This window comes from Patagioenas fasciata, chromosome 6 (genome assembly GCF_037038585.1).
Source record: "Patagioenas fasciata isolate bPatFas1 chromosome 6, bPatFas1.hap1, whole genome shotgun sequence".
Lineage (NCBI taxonomy): Eukaryota > Metazoa > Chordata > Aves > Columbiformes > Columbidae > Patagioenas > Patagioenas fasciata.
Window position 1 is genome coordinate 51,978,193 of NC_092525.1, and position 12,916 is coordinate 51,991,108.

Sequence of the window (12,916 nt, forward strand, 5' to 3'; positions counted from 1 at the left end):
CCAAATCTAAACCTAAAATCTAAACCTAACCCCAAATCTAAACCTAAAATCTAAACCTAACCCCAAATCTAAACCTAACCCCAAATCTAAACCTAAAATCTAAACCTAACCCCAAATCTAAACCTCAAATTTAAACCGAGAATCTAAACCTAACCACAAATCTAAACCTAACCCCAAATCTAAACCTAAAATCTAAACCTAACCCCAAATCTAAACCTAACCACAAATCTAAACCTAAAATCTAAACCTAACCCCAAATCTAAAACTAACCCCAAATCTAAACCTAAAATCTAAACCTAACCCCAAATCTAAACCTAAAATCTAAACCTAACCCCAAATCTAAACCTAAGACCAAATCTAAACCTAACCACAAATCTAAACCTAAAATCTAAACCTAACCCCAAATCTAAAACTAACCCCAAATCTAAACCTAAAATCTCAACCTAACCCCAAATCTAAACCTAAAATCTAAACCTAACCCCAAATCTAAACCTAAGCCCAAATCTAAACCTAACCCCAAATCTAAACCTAAAATCTAAACCTAACCCCAAATCTAAACCTAACTCCAAATCTAAACCGAAAATCTAAACCTAACCCCAAATCTAAACCTAAAATCTAAACCTAACCCCAAATCTAAACCTAAAATCTAAACCTAACCCAAAATCTAAACCTAAAATCTAAACCTAACCCCAAACCCTAACTCCAAATCTAAACCTAACCCCAAATCTAAACCTAAAATCTAAACCTAACCCCAAATCTAAACCTAAAATCTAAACGTAACCCCAAATCTAAACCTAAAATCTAAACCTAACCCCAAATCTAAACCTAACCCCAAATCTAAACCTAAAATCTAAACCTAACCCCAAATCTAAACCTAAAATCTAAACCTAACCCCAAATCTAAACCTAACCCCAAATCTGAACCCCAAATCTAAACCTAACCCCAAATCTAAACCTAAAATCTAAACCTAACCCCAAATCTAAACCTAACCTCAAATCTAAACCTAACCCCAAATCTAAACCTAAAATCTAAACCTAACCCCAAATCTAAACCTAACCCCAAATCTAAACCTAAAATCTAAACCTAACCCCAAATCTAAACCTAACCCCAAATCTAAACCTAACCCCAAATCTAAACCTAAAATCTAAACCTAACCCTAAATCTAAACCTAAAATCTAAACCTAACCCCAAATCTAAAACTAGAATCTAAACCTAACCCCAAATCTAAACCTAATATCTAAATCTAACCCCAAATATAAACCTAACCCCAAATCTAAACCTAAAATCTAAACCTAACCCCAAATCTAAACCTAAAATCTAAACCTAACCCCAAATCTAAACCTAAAATCTAAGCCTAACCCCAAATCTAAACCTAAAATCTAAACCTAACCCCAAATCTAAACCTAACCCCAAATCTAAACCTAAAATCTAAACCTAACCCCAAATCTAAACCTAAAATCTAAACCTAACCCCAAATCTAAACCTAACCACAAATCTAAACCTAAAATCTAAACCTAACCCCAAATCTAAACCTAAACTCTGAACCTAACCCCAAATCTAAACCTAACCCCAAATCTAAACCTAAAATCTAAACCTAACCCCAAATCTAAACCTAAAATCTAAACCTAACCCCAAATCTAAACCTAAAATCTAAACCTAACCCCAAATCTAAACCTAACCCCAAATCTAAACCTAACCCCAAATCTAAACCTAAAATCTAAACCTAACCCCAAATCTAAACCTAAAATCTAAACCTAACCCCAAATCTAAACCTAACTCCAAATCTAAACCGAAAATCTAAACCTAACCCCAAATCTAAACCTAAAATCTAAACCTAACCCCAAATCTAAACCTAAAATCTAAACCTAACCCAAAATCTAAACCTAAAATCTAAACCTAACCCCAAATCCAAACCTAAAATCTAAACCTAACCCCAAATCTAAACCTAAAATCTAAACCTAACCCCAAATCTAAACCTAAAATCTAAACCTAACCCCAAATCTAAACCTAAAATCTAAACCTAACCCCAAATCTAAACCTAAAATCTAAACCTAACCCCAAATCTAAACCTAAAATCTAAACGTAACCCCAAATGTAAACCTAACTCCAAATCTAAACCTAACCCCAAATCTAAACCTAAAATCTAAACCTAACCCCAAATCTAAACCTAAAATCTAAACCTAACCCCAAATCTAAACCTAAAACCTAAACCTAACCCCAAATCTAAACCTAACCCCAACCCCTAACCCCAACCCCTAACCCCAAATCTAAACCTAACCCCAAATCTAAACCTAAAATCTAAACCTAACCCCAAATCTAAACCTAACCCCAAATCTAAACCTTAAATCTAAACCTAACCCCAAATCTTAACCTAAAATCTAAACCTAACCCCAAATCTAAACCTAACCCCAAATCTAAACTTAAAATCTAAACCTAACCCCAAATCTAAACCTAACCCCAAATTTAAACCTAACCCCAAATCTAAACCTAAAATCTAAACCTAACCCCAAATCTAAACCTAACCCCAAATCTAAACCTAAAATCTAAACCTAACCCCAAATCTATACCTAAAATCTAAACCTAACCCCAAATCTAAACCTAACCCCAAATCTAAACCTAAAATCTAAACCTAACCCCAAATCTAAACCTAAAATCTAAACCTAACCCCAAATCTAAACCTAACCCCAAATCTAAACCTAAAATCTAAACCTAACCCCAAATCTAAACCTAACCCCAAATCTAAACCTTAAATCTAAACCTAACCCCAAATCTTAACCTAAAATCTAAACCTAACCCCAAATCTAAACCTAACCCCAAATCTAAACCTAAAATCTAAACCTAACCCCAAATCTAAACCTAACCCCAAATTTAAACCTAACCCCAAATCTAAACCTAAAATCTAAACCTAACCCCAAATCTAAACCTAACCCCAAATCTAAACCTAAAATCTAAACCTAACCCCAAATCTATACCTAAAATCTAAACCTAACCCCAAATCTAAACCTAACCCCAAATCTAAACCTAAAATCTAAACCTAACCCCAAATCTAAACCTAAAATCTAAACCTAACCCCAAATCTAAACCTAACCCCAAATCTAAACCTAAAATCTAAACCTAACCCCAAATCTAAACCTAACCCCAAATCTAAACCTAACCCCAACCCCTAACCCCAAATCTAAACCTAACCCCAAATCTAAAACTAACCCCAAAACCTAACTCCAAATCTAAACCTAACCCCAACCCCTAACCCCAAATCTAAAACTAACCCCAAATCTAAATCTAACCCCGACCCCTAACCCCAAATCTAAACCTAACCCCAAATCTAAAGCTAACCCCAACCCCTAACCCCAAATCTAAACCTAACTCCAAATCTAAACCGAAAATCTAAACCTAACCCCAAATCTAAACCTAAAATCTAAACCTAACCCCAAATCTAAACCTAAAATCTAAACCTAACCCAAAATCTAAACCTAAAATCTAAACCTAACCCCAAACCCTAACTCCAAATCTAAACCTAACCCCAAATCTAAACCTAAAATCTAAACCTAACCCCAAATCTAAACCTAAAATCTAAACGTAACCCCAAATCTAAACCTAAAATCTAAACCTAACCCCAAATCTAAACCTAACCCCAAATCTAAACCTAAAATCTAAACCTAACCCCAAATCTAAACCTAAAATCTAAACCTAACCCCAAATCTAAACCTAAAATCTAAACCTAACCCCAAATCTAAACCTAACCCCAAATCTAAACCCAAAATCTAAACCTAACCCCAAATCTAAACCTAAAATCTAAACCTAACCCCAAATCTAAACCTAAAATCTAAACCTAACCCCGAATCTAAACCTAAAATCTAAACCTAACCCCAAATCTAAACCTAACCCCAAATCTAAACCTAAAATCTAAACCTAACCCCAAATCTAAACCTAAAATCTAAACCTAACCCCAAATCTAAACCTAACCCCAAATCTAAACCTAAAATCTAAACCTAACCCCAAATCTAAACCTAACCCCAAATCTAAACCTAACCCCAAATCTAAACCTAAAATCTAAACCTAACCCCAAATCTAAACCTAACCCCAAATCTAAACCTAACCCCAAATCTAAACCTAAAATCTAAACCTAACCCTAAATCTAAACCTAAAATCTAAACCTAACCCCAAATCTAAAACTAGAATCTAAACCTAACCCCAAATCTAAACCTAATATCTAAATCTAACCCCAAATATAAACCTAACCCCAAATCTAAACCTAAAATCTAAACCTAACCCCAAATCTAAACCTAAAATCTAAACCTAACCCCAAATCTAAACCTAAAATCTAAGCCTAACCCCAAATCTAAACCTAAAATCTAAACCTAACCCCAAATCTAAACCTAAAATCTAAACCTAACCCCAAATCTAAACCTAAAATCTAAACCTAACCCCAAACCTAAACCTAACCCCAACCCCTAACCCCAACCCCTAACCCCAAATCTAAACCTAACCCCAAATCTAAACCTAAAATCTAAACCTAACCCCAAATCTAAACCTAAAACCTAAACCTAACCCCAAATCTAAACCTAACCCCAACCCCTAACCCCAACCCCTAACCCCAAATCTAAACCTAACCCCAAATCTAAACCTAAAATCTAAACCTAAAATCTAAACCTAACCCCAAATCTAAACCTAAAACCTAAACCTAACCCCAAATCTAAACCTAACCCCAACCCCTAACCCCAACCCCTAACCCCAAATCTAAACCTAACCCCAAATCTAAACCTAAAATCTAAACCTAACCCCAAATCTAAACCTAACCCCAAATCTAAACCTTAAATCTAAACCTAACCCCAAATCTTAACCTAAAATCTAAACCTAACCCCAAATCTAAACCTAACCCCAAATCTAAACCTAAAATCTAAACCTAACCCCAAATTTAAACCTAACCCCAAATCTAAACCTAAAATCTAAACCTAACCCCAAATCTAAACCTAACCCCAAATCTAAACCTGAAATCTAAACCTAACCCCAAATCTATACCTAAAATCTAAACCTAACCTCAAATCTAAACCTAACCCCAAATCTAAACCTAAAATCTAAACCTAACCCCAAATCTAAACCTAAAATCTAAACCTAACCCCAAATCTAAACCTAACCCCAAATCTAAACCTAAAATCTATACCTAACCCCAAATCTAAACCTAAAATCTAAACCTAACCCCAAATCTAAACCTAAAATCTAAACCTAACCCCAAATCTAAACCTAACCCCAAATCTAAACCTAAAATCTAAACCTAACCCCAAATCTAAACCTAACCCCAAATCTAAACCTAACCCCAACCCCTAACCCCAAATCTAAACCTAACCCCAAATCTAAAACTAACCCCAAACCCTAACTCCAAATCTAAACCTAACCCCAAATCTAAACCTAACCCCAACCCCTAACCCCAAATCTAAAACTAACCCCAAATATAAATCTAACCCCGACCCCTAACCCCAAATCTAAACCTAACCCCAAATCTAAAGCTAACCCCAACCCCTAACCCCAAATCTAAACCTAACTCCAAATCTAAACCGAAAATCTAAACCTAACCCCAAATCTAAACCTAAAATCTAAACCTAACCCCAAATCTAAACCTAAAATCTAAACCTAACCCAAAATCTAAACCTAAAATCTAAACCTAACCCCAAACCCTAACTCCAAATCTAAACCTAACCCCAAATCTAAACCTAAAATCTAAACCTAACCCCAAATCTAAACCTAACCCCAAATCTAAACCTAAAATCTAAACCTAACCCCAAATCTAAACCTAAAATCTAAACCTAACCCCAAATCTAAACCTAAAATCTAAACCTAACCCCAAATCTAAACCTAACCCCAAATCTAAACCCAAAATCTAAACCTAACCCCAAATCTAAACCTAAAATCTAAACCTAACCCCAAATCTAAACCTAAAATCTAAACCTAACCCCAAATCTAAACCTAAAATCTAAACCTAACCCCAAATCTAAACCTAACCCCAAATCTAAACCTAAAATCTAAACCTAACCCCAAATCTAAACCTAAAATCTAAACCTAACCCCAAATCTAAACCTAACCTCAAATCTAAACCTAACCCCAAATCTAAACCTAAAATCTAAACCTAACCCCAAATCTAAACCTAACCCCAAATCTAAACCTAAAATCTAAACCTAACCCCAAATCTAAACCTAACCCCAAATCTAAACCTAACCCCAAATCTAAACCTAAAATCTAAACCTAACCCTAAATCTAAACCTAAAATCTAAACCTAACCCCAAATCTAAAACTAGAATCTAAACCTAACCCCAAATCTAAACCTAATATCTAAATCTAACCCCAAATATAAACCTAACCCCAAATCTAAACCTAAAATCTAAACCTAACCCCAAATCTAAACCTAAAATCTAAACCTAACCCCAAATCTAAACCTAAAATCTAAGCCTAACCCCAAATCTAAACCTAAAATCTAAACCTAACCCCAAATCTAAACCTAAAATCTAAACCTAACCCCAAATCTAAACCTAACCACAAATCTAAACCTAAAATCTAAACCTAACCCCAAATCTAAACCTAAACTCTGAACCTAACCCCAAATCTAAACCTAACCCCAAATCTAAACCTAAAATCTAAACCTAACCCCAAATCTAAACCTAAAATCTAAACCTAACCCAAATCTAAACCTAAAATCTAAACCTAACCCCAAATCTAAACCTAACCCCAAATCTAAACCTAACCCCAAATCTAAACCTAAAATCTAAACCTAACCCCAAATCTAAACCTAAAATCTAAACCTAACCCCAAATCTAAACCTAACTCCAAATCTAAACCGAAAATCTAAACCTAACCCCAAATCTAAACCTAAAATCTAAACCTAACCCCAAATCTAAACCTAAAATCTAAACCTAACCCAAAATCTAAACCTAAAATCTAAACCTAACCCCAAATCCAAACCTAAAATCTAAACCTAACCCCAAATCTAAACCTAAAATCTAAACCTAACCCCAAATCTAAACCTAAAATCTAAACGTAACCCCAAATCTAAACCTAAAATCTAAACCTAACCCCAAATCTAAACCTAACCCCAAATCTAAACCTAAAATCTAAACCTAACCCCAAATCTAAACCTAAAATCTAAACCTAACCCCAAATCTAAACCTAAAATCTAAACCTAACCCCAAATCTAAACCTAAAATCTAAACCTAACCCCAAATCTAAACCTAAAATCTAAACCTAACCCCAAATCTAAACCTAACCCCAAATCTAAACCTAAAATCTAAACGTAACCCCAAATGTAAACCTAACTCCAAATCTAAACCTAACCCCAAATCTAAACCTAAAATCTAAACCTAACCCCAAATCTAAACCTAAAATCTAAACCTAACCCCAAATCTAAACCTAAAACCTAAACCTAACCCCAAATCTAAACCTAACCTCAACCCCTAACCCCAACCCCTAACCCCAAATCTAAACCTAACCCCAAATCTAAACCTAAAATCTAAACCTAACCCCAAATCTAAACCTAACCCCAAATCTAAACCTTAAATCTAAACCTAACCCCAAATCTAAACCTAAAATCTAAACCTAACCCCAAATCTAAACCTAACCCCAAATCTAAACCTAAAATCTAAACCTAACCCCAAATCTAAACCTAACCCCAAATTTAAACCTAACCCCAAATCTAAACCTAAAATCTAAACCTAACCCCAAATCTAAACCTAACCCCAAATCTAAACCTAAAATCTAAACCTAACCCCAAATCTATACCTAAAATCTAAACCTAACCCCAAATCTAAACCTAACCCCAAATCTAAACCTAAAATCTAAACCTAACCCCAAATCTAAACCTAAAATCTAAACCTAACCCCAAATCTAAACCTCACCCCAAATCTCAACCTAAAATCTAAACCTAACCCCAAATCTAAACCTAACCCCAAATCTAAACCTAACCCCAACCCCTAACCCCAAATCTAAACCTAACCCCAAATCTAAAACTCACCCCAAACCCTAACTCCAAATCTAAACCTAACCCCAAATCTAAACCTAACCCCAACCCCTAACCCCAAATCTAAAACTAACCCCAAATCTAAATCTAACCCCGACCCCTAACCCCAAATCTAAACCTAACCCCAAATCTAAAGCTAACCCCAACCCCTAACCCCAAATCTAAACCTAACCCCAAATCTAAACCTAACCCCAACCAAAACCCCAAATCTAAACCTAACCCCAGATCTAAACCTAACCCCAAATCTAAACCCCAAATCTAAACCTAACCCCAGCCCCTAACCCCAAATCTAAACCTAACCCCAAATCTAAAAACCCAAATTTAAAACTAACCCCAAATCTAAACCTAACCCCAAATCTAAACCTAACCCAACCCCTAAACCCAAATCTAAACCTAACCACAACAACTAACCCCAAATCTAAACCTAACCCCAAATCTAAACCTAACCCCAACCCCTAACCCCAAATCTAAACCTAACCCAAACCCCTAACCCCAAATCCAAACCTAACCCCAAATCTAAACCAAACCCCAACCCCTAATCCCAACCCCTAACCCCAAATCTAAACCTAACCCCAACCCCTAACCCCAAATCTAAACCTAACCCCAAATCTAAACCTAACCCCAACCCCTAACCCCAAATCTAAACCTAACCCCAAATCTAAACCTAACCTCAATCCCTGACCCAAATTCTAAACCTAACCCCAAATCTAAACCTAACCCCCAACCCCTACCCCCAAATCTAAACCTAACCCCAAATCTAAACCTAACCCCAACCCCTAACCCCAACCCCTAACCCCAAATCTAAACCTAACCCCAAATCTAAACCTAAAATCTAAACCTAACCCCAAATCTAAACCTAACCCCAAATCTAAACCTTAAATCTAAACCTAACCCCAAATCTTAACCTAAAATCTAAACCTAACCCCAAATCTAAACCTAACCCCAAATCTAAACCTAAAATCTAAACCTAACGCCAAATTTAAACCTAACCCCAAATCTAAACCTAAAATCTAAACCTAACCCCAAATCTAAACCTAACCCCAAATCTAAACCTAAAATCTAAACCTAACCCCAAATCTATACCTAAAATCTAAACCTAACCCCAAATCTAAACCTAACCCCAAATCTAAACCTAAAATCTAAACCTAACCCCAAATCTAAACCTAACCCCAAATCTAAACCTAACCCCAACCCCTAACCCCAAATCTAAACCTAACCCCAAATCTAAAACTAACCCCAAACCCTAACTCCAAATCTAAACCTAACCCCAAATCTAAACCTAACCCCAACCCCTAACCCCAAATCTAAAACTAACCCCAAATCTAAATCTAACCCCGACCCCTAACCCCAAATCTAAACCTAACCCCAAATCTAAAGCTAACCCCAACCCCTAACCCCAAATCTAAACCTAACCCCAAATCTAAACCTAACCCCAACCAAAACCCCAAATCTAAACCTAACCCCAGATCTAAACCTAACCCCAAATCTAAACCCCAAATCTAAACCTAACCCCAGCCCCTAACCCCAAATCTAAACCTAACCCCAAATCTAAAAACCCAAATTTAAAACTAACCCCAAATCTAAACCTAACCCCAAATCTAAACCTAACCCAACCCCTAAACCCAAATCTAAACCTAACCACAACAACTAACCCCAAATCTAAACCTAACCCCAAATCTAAACCTAACCCCAACCCCTAACCCCAAATCTAAACCTAACCCAAACCCCTAACCCCAAATCCAAACCTAACCCCAAATCTAAACCAAACCCCAAACCCTAATCCCAACCCCTAACCCCAAATCTAAACCTAACCCCAACCCCTAACCCCAAATCTAAACCTAACCCCAAATCTAAACCTAACCCCAACCCCTAACCCCAAATCTAAACCTAACCCCAAATCTAAACCTAACCTCAATCCCTGACCCAAATTCTAAACCTAACCCCAAATCTAAACCTAACCCCCAACCCCTACCCCCAAATCTAAACCTAACCCCAAATCTAAACCTAACCCCAACCCCTAACCCCAATTATATACCTAACCCCAAATCTTAATCTAAACCCAACCCCTAACCCCAAATCTAAACCTAACCCCAAATCTAAACCTAACCCCAACCCCTAACCCCAACCCCTAACCCCAAATCTAAACCTAACCCCAAATCTAAACCTAACATCTAAACCTAACCCCAAATCTAAACCTAACCCCAACCCCTAACCCCAAATCTAACCTAACCCCAAAGCTAAACCTAACCCCAACCCCTAACCCCAAATCTAAACCTAAACAAAGTCTAAACCTAACCCCAACCCCTAACCCCAAATCTAAACCTAACCCCAAATCTAAACCTAACCACAACCCCTAACCCCAAATCTAAACCTAACCCCAAATCTAAACCTAACCCCAACCCCTAACCCCAAATCTAAACCTAACCCCAAATCTAAACCTAACCTCAATCCCTGACCCCAATTCTAAAACTAACCCCAAATCTAAACCTAACCCCAAATCTAAACCTAAAATCTAAACCTAACCCCAAATCTAAACCTAAAATCTAAACCTAACCCCAAATCTAAACCTAAAATCTAAACCTAACCCCAAATCTAAACCTAACCTCAAACCCTAACCCCAAATCTAAACCTAACCCCAGATCTAAACCTAAACCCAACCCCTAACCCCAAATCTAAACCTAACCGCAAATCTAAACCTAACCTCAATCCCTGACCCCAATTCTAAACCTAACCCCAAATCTAAACCTAACCCCCAACCCCTACCCCCAAATCTAAACCTAACCCCAAATCTAAACCTAACCCCAACCCCTAACCCCAAATCTAAAACTAGAATCTAAACCTAACCCCAAATCTAAACCTTACCCCAAATCTAAACCTAAAATCTAAACCTAACCCCAAATCTAAACCTAAAATCTAAACCTAACCCCAAATCTAAACCTAAAATCTAAACCTAACCCCAAATCTAAACCTAAAATCTAAGCCTAACCCCAAATCTAAACCTAAAATCTAAACCTAACCCCAAATCTAAACCTAACCCCAAATCTAAACCTAAAATCTAAACCTAACCCCAAATCTAAACCTAAAATCTAAACCTAACCCCAAATCTAAACCTAACCACAAATCTAAACCTAAAATCTAAACCTAACCCCAAATCTAAACCTAAACTCTGAACCTAACCCCAAATCTAAACCTAACCCCAAATCTAAACCTAAAATCTAAACCTAACCCCAAATCTAAACCTAAAATCTAAACCTAACCCAAATCTAAACCTAAAATCTAAACCTAACCCCAAATCTAAACCTAACCCCAAATCTAAACCTAACCCCAAATCTAAACCTAAAATCTAAACCTAACCCCAAATCTAAACCTAAAATCTAAACCTAACCCCAAATCTAAACCTAACCCCAAATCTAAACCTAACCCCAAATCTAAACCTAAAATCTAAACCTAACCCAAAATCTAAACCTAAAATCTAAACCTAACCCCAAATCCAAACCTAAAATCTAAACCTAACCCCAAATCTAAACCTAAAATCTAAACCTAACCCCAAATCTAAACCTAAAATCTAAACGTAACCCCAAATCTAAACCTAAAATCTAAACCTAACCCCAAATCTAAACCTAAAATCTAAACCTAACCCCAAATCTAAACCTAAAATCTAAACCTAACCCCAAATCTAAACCTAAAATCTAAACCTAACCCCAAATCTAAACCTAAAATCTAAACCTAACCCCAAATCTAAACCTAAAATCTAAACCTAACCCCAAATCTAAACCTAAAATCTAAACCTAACCCCAAATCTAACCTAACCCCAAATCTAAACCTAAAATCTAAACGTAACCCCAAATGTAAACCTAACTCCAAATCTAAACCTAACCCCAAATCTAAACCTAAAATCTAAACCTAACCCCAAATCTAAACCTAAAATCTAAACCTAACCCCAAATCTAAACCTAAAACCTAAACCTAAACCCAAATCTAAACCTAACCCCAACCCCTAACCCCAACCCCTAACCCCAAATCTAAACCTAACCCCAAATCTAAACCTAAAATCTAAACCTAACCCCAAATCTAAACCTAACCCCAAATCTAAACCTTAAATCTAAACCTAACCCCAAATCTTAACCTAAAATCTAAACCTAACCCCAAATCTAAACCTAACCCCAAATCTAAACCTAAAATCTAAACCTAACCCCAAATTTAAACCTAACCCCAAATCTAAACCTAAAATCTAAACCTAATCCCAAATCTAAACCTAAAATCTAAACCTAACCCCAAATCTAAACCTAACCCCAAATCTAAACCTAAAATCTAAACCTAACCCCAAATCTAAACCTAACCCCAAATCTAAACCTAAAATCTATACCTAACCCCAAATCTAAACCTAACCTCAATCCCTGACCCCAATTCTAAAACTAACCCCAAATCTAAACCTAACCCCAAATCTAAACCTAAAATCTAAACCTAACCCCAAATCTAAACCTAAAATCTAAACCTAACCCCAAATCTAAACCTAAAATCTAAACCTAACCCCAAATCTAAACCTAACCTCAAACCCTAACCCCAAATCTAAACCTAACCCCAGATCTAAACCTAAACCCAACCCCTAACCCCAAATCTAAACCTAACCGCAAATCTAAACCTAACCTCAATCCCTGACCCCAATTCTAAACCTAACCCCAAATCTAAACCTAACCCCCAACCCCTACCCCCAAATCTAAACCTAACCCCAAATCTAAACCTAACCCCAACCCCTAACCCCAAATCTAAACCTAACCCCAAATCTAAACATAACCCCAACCCCTAACCCCAACCCCTAACCCCAAATCTAAACCTAACCCCAAAGCTAAACCTAAAATCTAAACCTAACCCCAAATCTAAACCTAACCCCAAATCTAAACCTTAAATCTAAACC